We start from the raw sequence: 11739 nt of genomic DNA, 5'->3' as shown, positions 1-11739 counted from the left end.
GTGGTGGGGACATGATTGATAATTTGCATGAACCATAACTGTCCGTAAACTGACACATTCAAGCCGGGTCTCAATAATTAATAGTTCAGCCGTCTTGTATGATATTAACTTTAATAGTTTCTTGGCAGTGATCCTGGGTTGTGTTGAAGGATGTGTTCATTGAATTCTACACTTCCTTATTGATCATTGTATACATACTCGTATATCATTCGTCTCAGACACTAATCCCTTCCCCCTGCAATCTTGTCCCTGGCAACGTGTTTGTGAAAAACATTCTATAGTGCTTTTCTAGAGGTTTAAAACTATTCCTTAAATGAATTGTCAACTATTACGTCTTGCATTCGTTCGGTGCCTTGCTTGGTTCCGCGTTGGTGGTTCGGTGTTGCTGGATTTTGTTTGCCTTTCCTTATTGATATGTGTCTTTTTTGTTATATGTAACACTGAAACTTACCTATGATCGCAAGGATTGTACTATTTTCATCAAAACTGGAAGACCCTTGTGACTGAGGGGTCGCCTCTAAGAGTTAAGGCATCAGTGTTGCAGATACCGTTTATTCTTGCGTGATCGCATGAGGCGACTAAATGGGTTTGAATAACTGGAGTCTATGCATTAACATCCAGCAAGCTAGGTGGTTTTCACCCCTTGCTGTTGCTTGAAATTTTAAATACCCAAGGTTCGTCAAAATCCATAGAACCTGATTTGTGTTGGTGCGTCGTAAAAGCAAACAAAACAATTAAATTGGAGATAATAATGACTTGCATTCGTTTTTCTGGACTTGTTTTATTGAGATATTGTACATGGCAGTATGGCTAGATCATGTTATTAAAATGGACTTTAGTTGTCTCTGCTTTCCCCATGAATCAATGACTTCTTGCTATTGAGATACCAAACAAAATATAGCATCCAGTACGTCAACAAAGGTAGTCCAATGATAACTGCCATAAATTTGTAACAGTTGCGTGTTGTAAGCTGATCGTTTAATTATTACTTTTAATTAACTTTTAAACTTGTTATTATATACTTTCATTATTCATTTTTTAAAAGTAAATTAATTTGAAAAGATGATACAGTATCGGATATGATATGGTTTAAATGAACATCACGAGTTGAAAAATGTTGAATCACGTTACCAAGGAAATGATACTTTTCGTTGTATAATTAATATCAGCAGACATCACGTGATGTGATCGGGGTTTTTTTCAGTCACGTTCAGGCAAATGTGTGTACTACTGTACTTATATTCTCTTTCCTTTAAGTTATATCAGTATATGTTATAAATGTTGACATATACCACGACTTTAATTTGTAATTAAAATATGAAAATGGTGGCATCCCCAACACAGGACCACCGGCAAGGAGCCCGCGCAGGGCACCAAACAGGACAAGGCGCACGGACGGGATGTCATCATAAGCCATGTAAAATAGGAAATCATAGAAACCTGCAAGGTTATGAAAGATGAACCTACAAACAAAAATCTGGAAAAGAGGAGATCCCTCAACAAAAAATATTTGAAAATTTCAGACTTTGCAACATTTTCAAGTTTGATGTTTTGAGTGTTCTTCATGGATTCTATTTCCACTATTTAATTGATACTGTTCATAATATATGCAATACCACCCAGCACCGACCTGAGTTCAATATCCAAAACTGATGCGCCGTGAATGTGATATTAAACTGACCAATGAAGATCATAGATACAAATACAAAAACGTGAGAAAGGGTTGTCACTGTTACTGTTACACTTTCCTATATGAACAGATTAAATAAATCAGTCTGCAATTTTCTACTTCTTGTTTTTTTTTATTTTCATTACCTTCGTTGGGAAGGGGGATTCATCTCCTCTAGATATTTTCTTGGAGAGAAATAGTGATAATATAATATTATATGATAGGTTAAGTGTTGTTTTTAGAGTGGCTTGTCTTTTCTTGTCTTGTCCATCTTGTTTTAAAAAATTGTTATATTATTGATCATTTTAAGGATGGTTACAAAAAGATATGGTATATATTTGTTAGTGACAGGATCATAAATAGAAATTTAGCTGTTTATTATATATAACAAGCAGGCAAAATTATATGTATGTACTGTATTTGACCCTCAAAGGTCATGTCTAAAAGCATCAGTGTTGTTACACCACTGCTTGCAAACTTTGCTTTTTAATTTCATCATCAAAGTTGGAGGTTTCGAAATCTATGTTTTGACATTAGAAGTTCTATTTTTAACATATATTAGAGATCTTCCTTATCGAATGTTTAAGTACTTTAAACGTTTTTTCTAAAGTGTAAATGGGATATATTTATGAGGCGGTATTAGAAGTTAATGCTTTGATAAATAAATTTGCACATTTTCATAAAGAGGGTGTCAAATATTTGGACAGATTCGATGTCGTTTCAGTCTTCAAATATTTGGGAGAAAAACATATGTTTGTTTACTTTTAACTTTTTAATCACTTACGATCATTTATCATTTATATTTAAAAGCACAAACTTTTAAATAGGGGTCGTCCTCGCGGGGGGTAAATGTACTTGGCCTGAAAACGGAGGAGTAAATAGAAAATATAACAACTTACAAATTTATGCAAATCTTTTTCGTCATCATGAGTATGCTAAAATCTTTTTAACTTCTGACGTCGTACAATTTTCATTTTATTTACTAATATTTCATTCAAATATCTTGCACTAGTGCGGGTATTTGGCATCATTTTCTTTTTCAATCACATCATTTCTATTGGCCTTTTATGTATTTATCTAATACTCAGCACTCAAGCCGGTGCTTGGGGGCTTAGGGAAGTTGCACTTTTTCATTTTCCCTCATGTACAGACTCAGTCAAACCGAGTCTGAAATCTTCATGTAATTATGTTGTGATAGATGCTTCGGGGTATCAAACTTTATCCAGATTTTTTAAATGGACTGGTGGTATTCTGGAAAAATTAATAGAAAAAGGGGGATTTTGTTGTTTGCTTTGTTATTGTTTTTGTTGTTGTTTTGTTTTTTGTTGTTTTCATTTGTTGTTGTCGATGTCGTTATTCTTCTTATTCTTGTTTTTTATTTGTTTTTGTTGTTTGTTTGGTTTTTTTTCTGTTGTTTTTTGTTGTTGTTGTTTTTGGGGGGTCGGGAGGTGGGGGTCAGGTAAATATTTACAGCTTCGAAAAAATTAGAAAACAACATTTCCATTGTATCATACTGTATATTATAAACACTGTAAGAACCTCTGATGTGTTTAGAATTATTATCACAATGATAACCGGAAATGTAATGTTTTCGGGTTTTGTAGTAAAATATTTGGTGCTCATTTCGATATGTATTAGTTTCTTGTTTCTGTTTGAAACTTGGTGTCATTGGCAGCCATTGATAATTACTGTCATGACTGTTTATATAAAAATATATCTTTACTTTCATGTTCCTAACGCATACTGATTTTACAGACAAATCTACATATATGCGGATGACGATCATCCTCACCATAATGTTTATCATCATCACGTTTTTATCATCATTTTTCCTTAATCGTTATTCATACCCATGTACTGGCATTCATATTCAGCTTTGGTTTAGTTAGCTGTATGGGTATAAATATCATCTTATAATATATTCATGAAAAAATATGAATATAATTTATGAATATAATTAACTACTTTATTCCTCATATTTCAATCAAGCTTTCATAAACAAGACCACGCCTATAATTATTGCTTACGCCTCATGTTTTGCTTTTAATAATATATGTATTTAGGTACATCATTAATTTTACACTTGAAATTTTATCACAGAAGCTTGCAATTGTGCTGTGATCTGATTTAGTCATAATTGTTCATAATCGCGAACTTTAACAAAAGACTATCTTTTGAAATGACTGGATTAAAGGTAAATATATGAAAAGGGACGTTATAAAGTGTGCCTTTTAATGATCCAATACAATGGATTCTCCTTGGGTAAGGAAATGATATGATATAAATAGCAAAGATTGACGTATAGACGGGCGGGTCATGAAATAGGATTCCCCTGTCATAATGACTAAAGAGTTTTATGTAAACATCTTTTGACGTTTTTTGTCCTCTTTGCAATGTTTAGCTATACTTCCTGTTTATACTTGACCAAACATTGCAAAATAATCAAAATGCTATATAATAAGACAACCAGGAAACAACTGAATTTAGTATTAATGTGTATAAAGCTAAATATCTTCTGCCAAAGTAACTGTTTGAATTTTGAAAAGAAAATAATGCTTCCAAAATGCTTATCTGAAATAGATATGGTAGTACATTGCCATAAAATCGAGTGGCGCATAAACGAAATTATTGCCAAATGGATAAAACCCTAATTAAAATAGCAGATAATAATATTTTGTTTCGGAACAGTTTTATTTTCTATTTCCGTTCAATATTCATGTGTGCTAGATAATAGAAATATTCTATATATCGGAAGCTTAATATGTTTATTCAGATATAATCAATTAAAATTATATTTTAAAAAAGAGACAACGTGCTGATAAATGTCAAGACACGAGCAAATCAAGATGCCCAAGTATTATATACCAAAGAAATACCTTAAAGCATCATGTCCCCATAGACATGATAATGTTCGTGAAATATTTAAAAATGTATTATTTTAAAAGTGGAATATTGTTTAGTAAACAGTGAAAATAATTTTCACATTGCTAACAGCACTTGCAACCCACGTAAATTACCAAAAGGAGGTCAAAATAAGCAAAATAGCCCTCATTGCGTTAGTAACGCAGCAGAAACATGGTGATATATACAGCAAAATCAGTCCTTTATCCCACATAACATGTATGTATAAATTATTACTTGAATCTTAAATCTTTTTACTTTTCTTCAAATTTTAGTACATTTTTTTAAAGTTTCATTTTTCTTAAAATATTTGGGTTCATCTTGAGGCAGGAAGTTTTAAATGTAATTATGACTGATTTTTATTGTGATATGAGTTGAACATTATATCCATTTTTGTAACATTCTTCTGATATTGTCATTGTTATTTATAAAATTATTTTTGAAATATTTTTGTTTTATCGCTGGTCTTTACATTGAAAACGGACGCCCAAACAGGAAACCAGAATTCACAGAACTATAATCGTTCAATCATAATGTATAAACCTTTAAAGATCCTGTAACTCAATTTTTTATGGTTTTATATCATAAATATAATACTCAATGAAGATTTATCAATATTGTTAGTTCGTTCCAAAAAGCATTATTAGTAAAGATATTACCGAATTTACTTTTCATGTTAATAAAGGTAGGTTATAAGAAATTTATTTTCCAAGTCAAATTTTTCAATAGATGAATGAAAATATTTCAATGATTACATAATTATAATGTGGACAAATATTTGCAGTACATATTTTACATATTCTTCGCTGTTTGAAAATTGTTTAAGAAGCATAATTATATACATATATAAAAGTTCACTTAAGTGTGGTAACAATTTAAATTACAACGTACAGAAATTTTAAAGGGAATGCTACATTAACATAACATGAAACATATGAGAATAATAAAAATTCCATGAACTTAGAATATAATAACACAATCATTTTAACCTGTCAATGAGCTCGGTTTGGAGTTATCTGCCTTTGAATTTGAAAATTATCTCGTTTTGATGACAGATAACTCGGTCAAGAAAAGCGCTGGCCTATTTTTCTGCTTTTCATGTACTAGTACCTGAGTTCCTTTCGAATGATTGTGAACATTTTCAGAAATTGGTAAAGAGTAGTTTGTTTGTTGTTGTTGTTTTTTTTCCCTTAACCTTAAAAGGCAGTAAGTAAACGAATCGAGATGTCCTTGGATGTATGTAAATTTATTCATATTTTTCATTTCAAATGCATATTACATTTATAACAACTTAAGTTCAAAATGGCCATGCATTTAAAATGCGCAAAACTATAGTACTACAACAAAATCTCGCGCTTTACATCTAAATTGATTTTACCCCGAGATCAGTCACGACTTAAGTTATTTATAGTATCTAGTTTTATTTTTATCCTAATCGAAATCAAAATCTTAATTTTATGTATCTTCATCTTTTTAAAAAGTTAAATGAAATTCACGAAATTGGCGATCGTGACTACTATTCAAGCTAAAATAAAGATATCTTGCATTTCGACGGTGTATTGAAATGATCACGAAATGATAAAACTTGTTTATTGCCTAAACAAAATGATAATCTTTATCCTTTATCAAATATGCATGGTTTGCTTCATTTTAGTCACGTTCTCTGTAATTTAAACGTTTGTTTTTCTATCACGATGTCGGATGGAATCTGATAACGTTTTCGTATGCTTCACAGTGTTTTTTTTTTGTTCATTAAGTAAGAAAAAATGAGGAAGGCAGATTTTAAAACTGATTAACTGAGTTATCGGTTACGGTAAGTGTCTGGATAGAAGTTAGGGTAACCGTGCAACATATAATAATTAACGATATATACATATAATCCAGTACGACATATCACAATGTACAGCATATACATATATTTGAGAACGACATAATTATATAACATTTTACAATAATTACATTTAATCAAGTACAACATAATTATGATAATATAGGACATTTACAAATAATCAAGTACGACATATGATAATATAGGACATTTACATATAATCAAGTACGACATATGACAATATAGGACATTTACATATAATCAAGTACGACATATGATAATATAGGACATTTACATATAATCAAGTACGACATATGATAATATAGGACATTTACATATAATCAAGTACGACATATGATAATATAGGACATTTACATATAATCAAGTACGACATATGATAATATAGGACATTTACATATAATCAAGTACGACATATGATAATATAGGACATTTACATACATGTATAATCAAGTACGACATAAATTATGATAATATAGGACATTTACATATAGTCAAGTATGACATATACTAATATACGACAAATACATATAATCAAGAACGACATATAATAATATACGAACTAATCATATAATCAAGTTCGACATATATATAATTTAACAACATAAAGATAAATTATTATCAAGTACGACATATCATATTAAAAGACATTTACATATACTCGTGTATGACATATAATCATGCAAGTACGACATATAACAATATACGACATACTTATAAAATCGATAACAACATATAATCGAGTACGACATTAAATAATATACGTCAAATACATACAATCAAGTTCGATGTATGATAATATACGACATATACATTAAATCGACTACAATATATAACCATGTACAACATATGAGCCGCGTCATGACAAAACCAACATAATGGGTTTGCGACCAGCATGGATCCAGACCAGCTTGCGCATCCGCGCAGTCTGATCAGGATCCATGCTGTTCGCTATCAGTTTCTCTACTTGCTATAGAGTTTGTAAGCGAACAGCATTGTCCTGATCAAAATGCGCGGATGCGCAGGCTGGTCTGGATCTATGCTGTTCGCTATCAGTTTCTCTACTTGCTATAGAGTTTGTAAGCGAACAGCATGGTCCTGATCAAAATGCGCGGATGCGCAGGCTGGTCTGGATCTATGCTAGTCGCAAACGCACTATGTTGTTTTTGTCGTGACGCGGCTCATATAATAATATATGACAAAAACATACAATCAAGTACGACCTATAATAATCTTCGATGTATACAATAAATCGAAAATGTGTATATTACGCTATACACATATACATAATCAAATTCAAAATATATCAATTTACGACATAAACATACAATCGAATAAGACATTAGATAATAGATATTGTATATGATCAATAACAAAAATATGACAAAGAACACAACTTTCATGTACCACATATTATCAAGTACGTATATGATTATATTAATATGCTGTATAAAAAAATGAAGAAGAGTAAATTTTGAAAGCTAGTCAAAGCGCTAAGCTTTTTGAACAGATAATATATGATCATGAACCGTGTATGATCAACAACTTCGTATGATCAAGTATCACATATGATCAAGTACCACATATTATCTGATAGAAAGAGCGCGGGATAGCGGGTAGTGCAGGATAGCAGGGAGTGCTGACAACGCGGGATAGCAGGGAGTGCGGGGATAGCAGGTACCGGGATGTGCCGGGTAGCTGGAACAGCGGGGAGTGCAGGACAGCTGGACTAGCTGATGGTGCGTGAATAGCAGGAAGTGCGGGGAAAGTAAAGATAACGGATAATACGGGATAGCGTGAAGTGCGTCGATTGCAGGGAAAGAAGGGGGTAAAGGGTGGCGGTTATATAGCGGGGATGACAGGGATGGTGTGATAGAGAGAAAAGCGCGGATAGCGGGGAGTGAGGGGAAAGAGGGGAGTGTGGGATTCCGGGGAGAGAGGGGATAGCAGGAATAGCATTGAGTGTGGAATAGCAGTAGGTGCGGGATAACAGGAATTGGAAGGATTGCAGGATAGCGGGGAGTGCGGGGATATAAGGGATAGAGAAATGTGGGATAACGGGGAGTAAGGGGATAGCAGGGAGTAAGGGGACAGCGGTGAGTGTGAGATAGCGGAAGGTGCGGCTATAGCAGGGAGTGCGCGTAATGCAGGGAGTGCGGGATAGCACATATTGGGGGTGCACGGATAAAGGAAAGTATGGGGAAAAGATCCTTTCGACTGTCTCCGCACTGTCATGGGAATTTGGGACATTTAGCAGAGATTTACGATCTTACTTTTCTAGTAAGGCACAATAATGACCATGTTTTTTTGAAAATACTTATGCTGTTTCTCGGGGTTATCTCGTGTTTAAAGGGAGAGAAGAACTAAAAATAAACAATGTTTATTTATCCGTGGGTTGTCTTTTCTTGTACGAAATTTTACAATTATGATTACGTGATTTAACATAACTGTGAAACTTTCTATAAGTGGTTAACATGATTCACAAAGATTAAATTAACATTTCTAGTTTTCTAACCCGGAAGCTGCTCATTGTTCTGATAGTTATTGCTATAGAAACTGGTCTATGTTAATATATAAGTAAAGTGTTAATATTAATTCAAAACATTCTTGATATTTACCAACAATATAGGGTGTTAGCGTTCTAGGAACCACGTAAGTTCCATTTTTGTTGTATAATGTTGAATAATTTATATAATTTATTTTTGATCTGTTACATTTATTTAATTGTATTTTGATTTATACACTAAAGTTGTTTAATATATTTATTACTGTTACCATTAGGTGATAGGCGAATATGATTCAGGACTTGACTCACTTAATGTATATACATTGTATATATAGGTCAATAAATTTTATGATTTTTTATTGTTATTAACATTTTTCCCAAATATACCGGGTAGATTCGTTTTTTTAGATTTTTTGACACGTTATTTGACCTTGTATCAACGACTGAAAGGTGGTTATATAACGCTCGCTAAGCAGTTTGAGTTATATAGTCTTAAAGTCGTTTATGCAGGGCTTTATAACAGATCAAAGAAATGTCTTGAATATTTCTTGTGGACGACAGTTTATTAAAGCCGCGTCATGACAAAACCAGCATAATGGGTTTGCGACCAGCATGGATCCAGACCAGCCTGCGCATCCGCGCAGTCTGATCAGGATCCATGCTGTTCGCTTACCAACTCTATTACAAGTAGAGAAACTGATAGCGAACAGCATGGATCCTGATCAGACTGCCAAATGCGCAGGCTGGTCTGGATCCATGCTGGTCGCAAACCCACCAAGCTGGTTTTGTCGTGACGCGGCTCATTTTATTTAAGCAAAGTCAATGTCGTTTGCCTTATTCGACATTTCTTCACTAATAACATCTGTGTAGTGAACATGGGGAGCATTTTTTCTAAATAAAATATATGTAGGCATCTACTTAACTAAAATTAATTGACGAACAATTATAGAACAGAAAAGAAACAATGTAAAGAAGTGAGAGAAAAAAATAATTGAAAAAAGAAGCGCGGGAAAATGAATTAATAGAATGTGACACAATCGGAACCAGTCACCAATCCTATAGAGGCAGTTTTAACTCGTATAAATGTGATCGTTTTGTGCTCATTTAGTTTAATAACGTAGTGTCATTGGTCGGTGAATTAGTTACATCTCATACAACATTCTAACAATTGTAAATTGTTCCGTCGCATTTTAAAGAAAACCGAAAGACAATTCGGTCAGAAACGATTAAGGGGAAGCAAAACATACAAATTATTACGATATTAGTGCTAAAGATTTGCTTCCCTTGCATTTTTCTGTAGTAGAAAATTGCATTTTATGTGTAGCATATAAGTTGACACTCTCAGTTTTTCACATTTCCTTTTTATTAAATTAAAGTCTATAAAGCTATATATCTGACTCAAAAATTATTTTTTGAATTTTAAAAAAGTATGCTTCCAAAATGCTTAAGCGAATGGCGCATGCACAAAATCATTGCTAAACGGATAAAACCTTACTTAAAATAGCAATATATTAATATTTTGTTCCGCGCAACATTTTTTTATGTTTACGTACATTATTCATGTGTATTAAATAACAGAGACATTCTGTGTTACAACTTTTTAATAATGGAACCAATATAATTTTACTTTCAATTTTTTTTTAAATATTTCATTAGATATAGATTTATACCCTTTAAAGTAGTCTCGTACCAAACCGATCCTAGGAAACCCGTTAGTAACGGTTTAGATCAATGTGGCCATATTTGACTCGTTTGAAAATATTTTAATGTCATATTGTCATATTGAAAATTCTCTTCAAGTGTGACTTGTTTTGTTTGTTTTAAAAGCACAAATTATGCTTCAGAAAGAGTTTTTGTTTTTTGTCTCTGAAAGGGACAAACATGTTTTACATTAAAAATGTTTGAATAATGGATTTAAAACAGATAAGAGATTTAGTGCGCCGGAAGGAAGTAACACTGAATGTGAAAGGATTTGTTATAGAGGTAGCAAATTGTCAACAACAAAGTGGCGATTTGACTATCATATATACAAAATACTACATCATTATCAATCTTACTAATTTCCAAAGCAGTAGATGATTCAGTTACAATGGCAAAAGAGTACTTTTCTGGCAATTGTAACATAACATCAGAATTAACAAGTTTTTGTTAATGAAAATAATAAAATTTGTGTGGGGCATAATGGGCCTATAAGTTTTTTTAGATCAAGTGTTCTAAACTCCCATTCCTTGATCTTCTAATTTATAATTTTTTTCGATTAAATAATGATTTCTAAAACATATACTCATGATATCACCTGTTTTCAGCCGAGTTCAGTTTCGATGATCCACGACGTTTTACGGTAGCGGGAGAAGGCATTGCAAAATGATGGATACGTGAGTTTAACTTGCGATGAAACGGAAATAACAGCTTTTTTCTCAATAAGCGCTAGTTGTATTTGTTATTGTTGTTTTATATATGAATAACAGATTCATCCTGAGCGATACACGCGTTGCAGTGTTGACTTAATCCGTATTTTATGTGTATAATTTACATTATACGTGCTTGTATTACATACTATGTCTAAGTATTCAGTTACAATACATATTTATTTATATAATGTAACGTGATCATTTTAAGACACGCACAAATGTGAGATAACGATTTAACTAAATTTACTTCTCTAGATTATTTGAGCGGTGGAAAATAAAAATGGCGCACGTGTCACGTATCTATAGTTCATATATACATATCTTATAATGAGTATAAAACATGTATGACAAAATAAAAACACATATGTTAAAATAACGGAGACGCAACAAAAAAAATGAATGTAAG

This window comes from Ruditapes philippinarum, unplaced genomic scaffold, assembly GCF_026571515.1.
Source record: "Ruditapes philippinarum isolate M1 unplaced genomic scaffold, ASM2657151v2 ctg898_1_1_1_1, whole genome shotgun sequence".
NCBI lineage: Eukaryota > Metazoa > Mollusca > Bivalvia > Venerida > Veneridae > Ruditapes > Ruditapes philippinarum.
The sequence above is the reverse complement of the archived record's forward strand: the minus strand, read 5'-3'. Positions refer to the sequence as shown.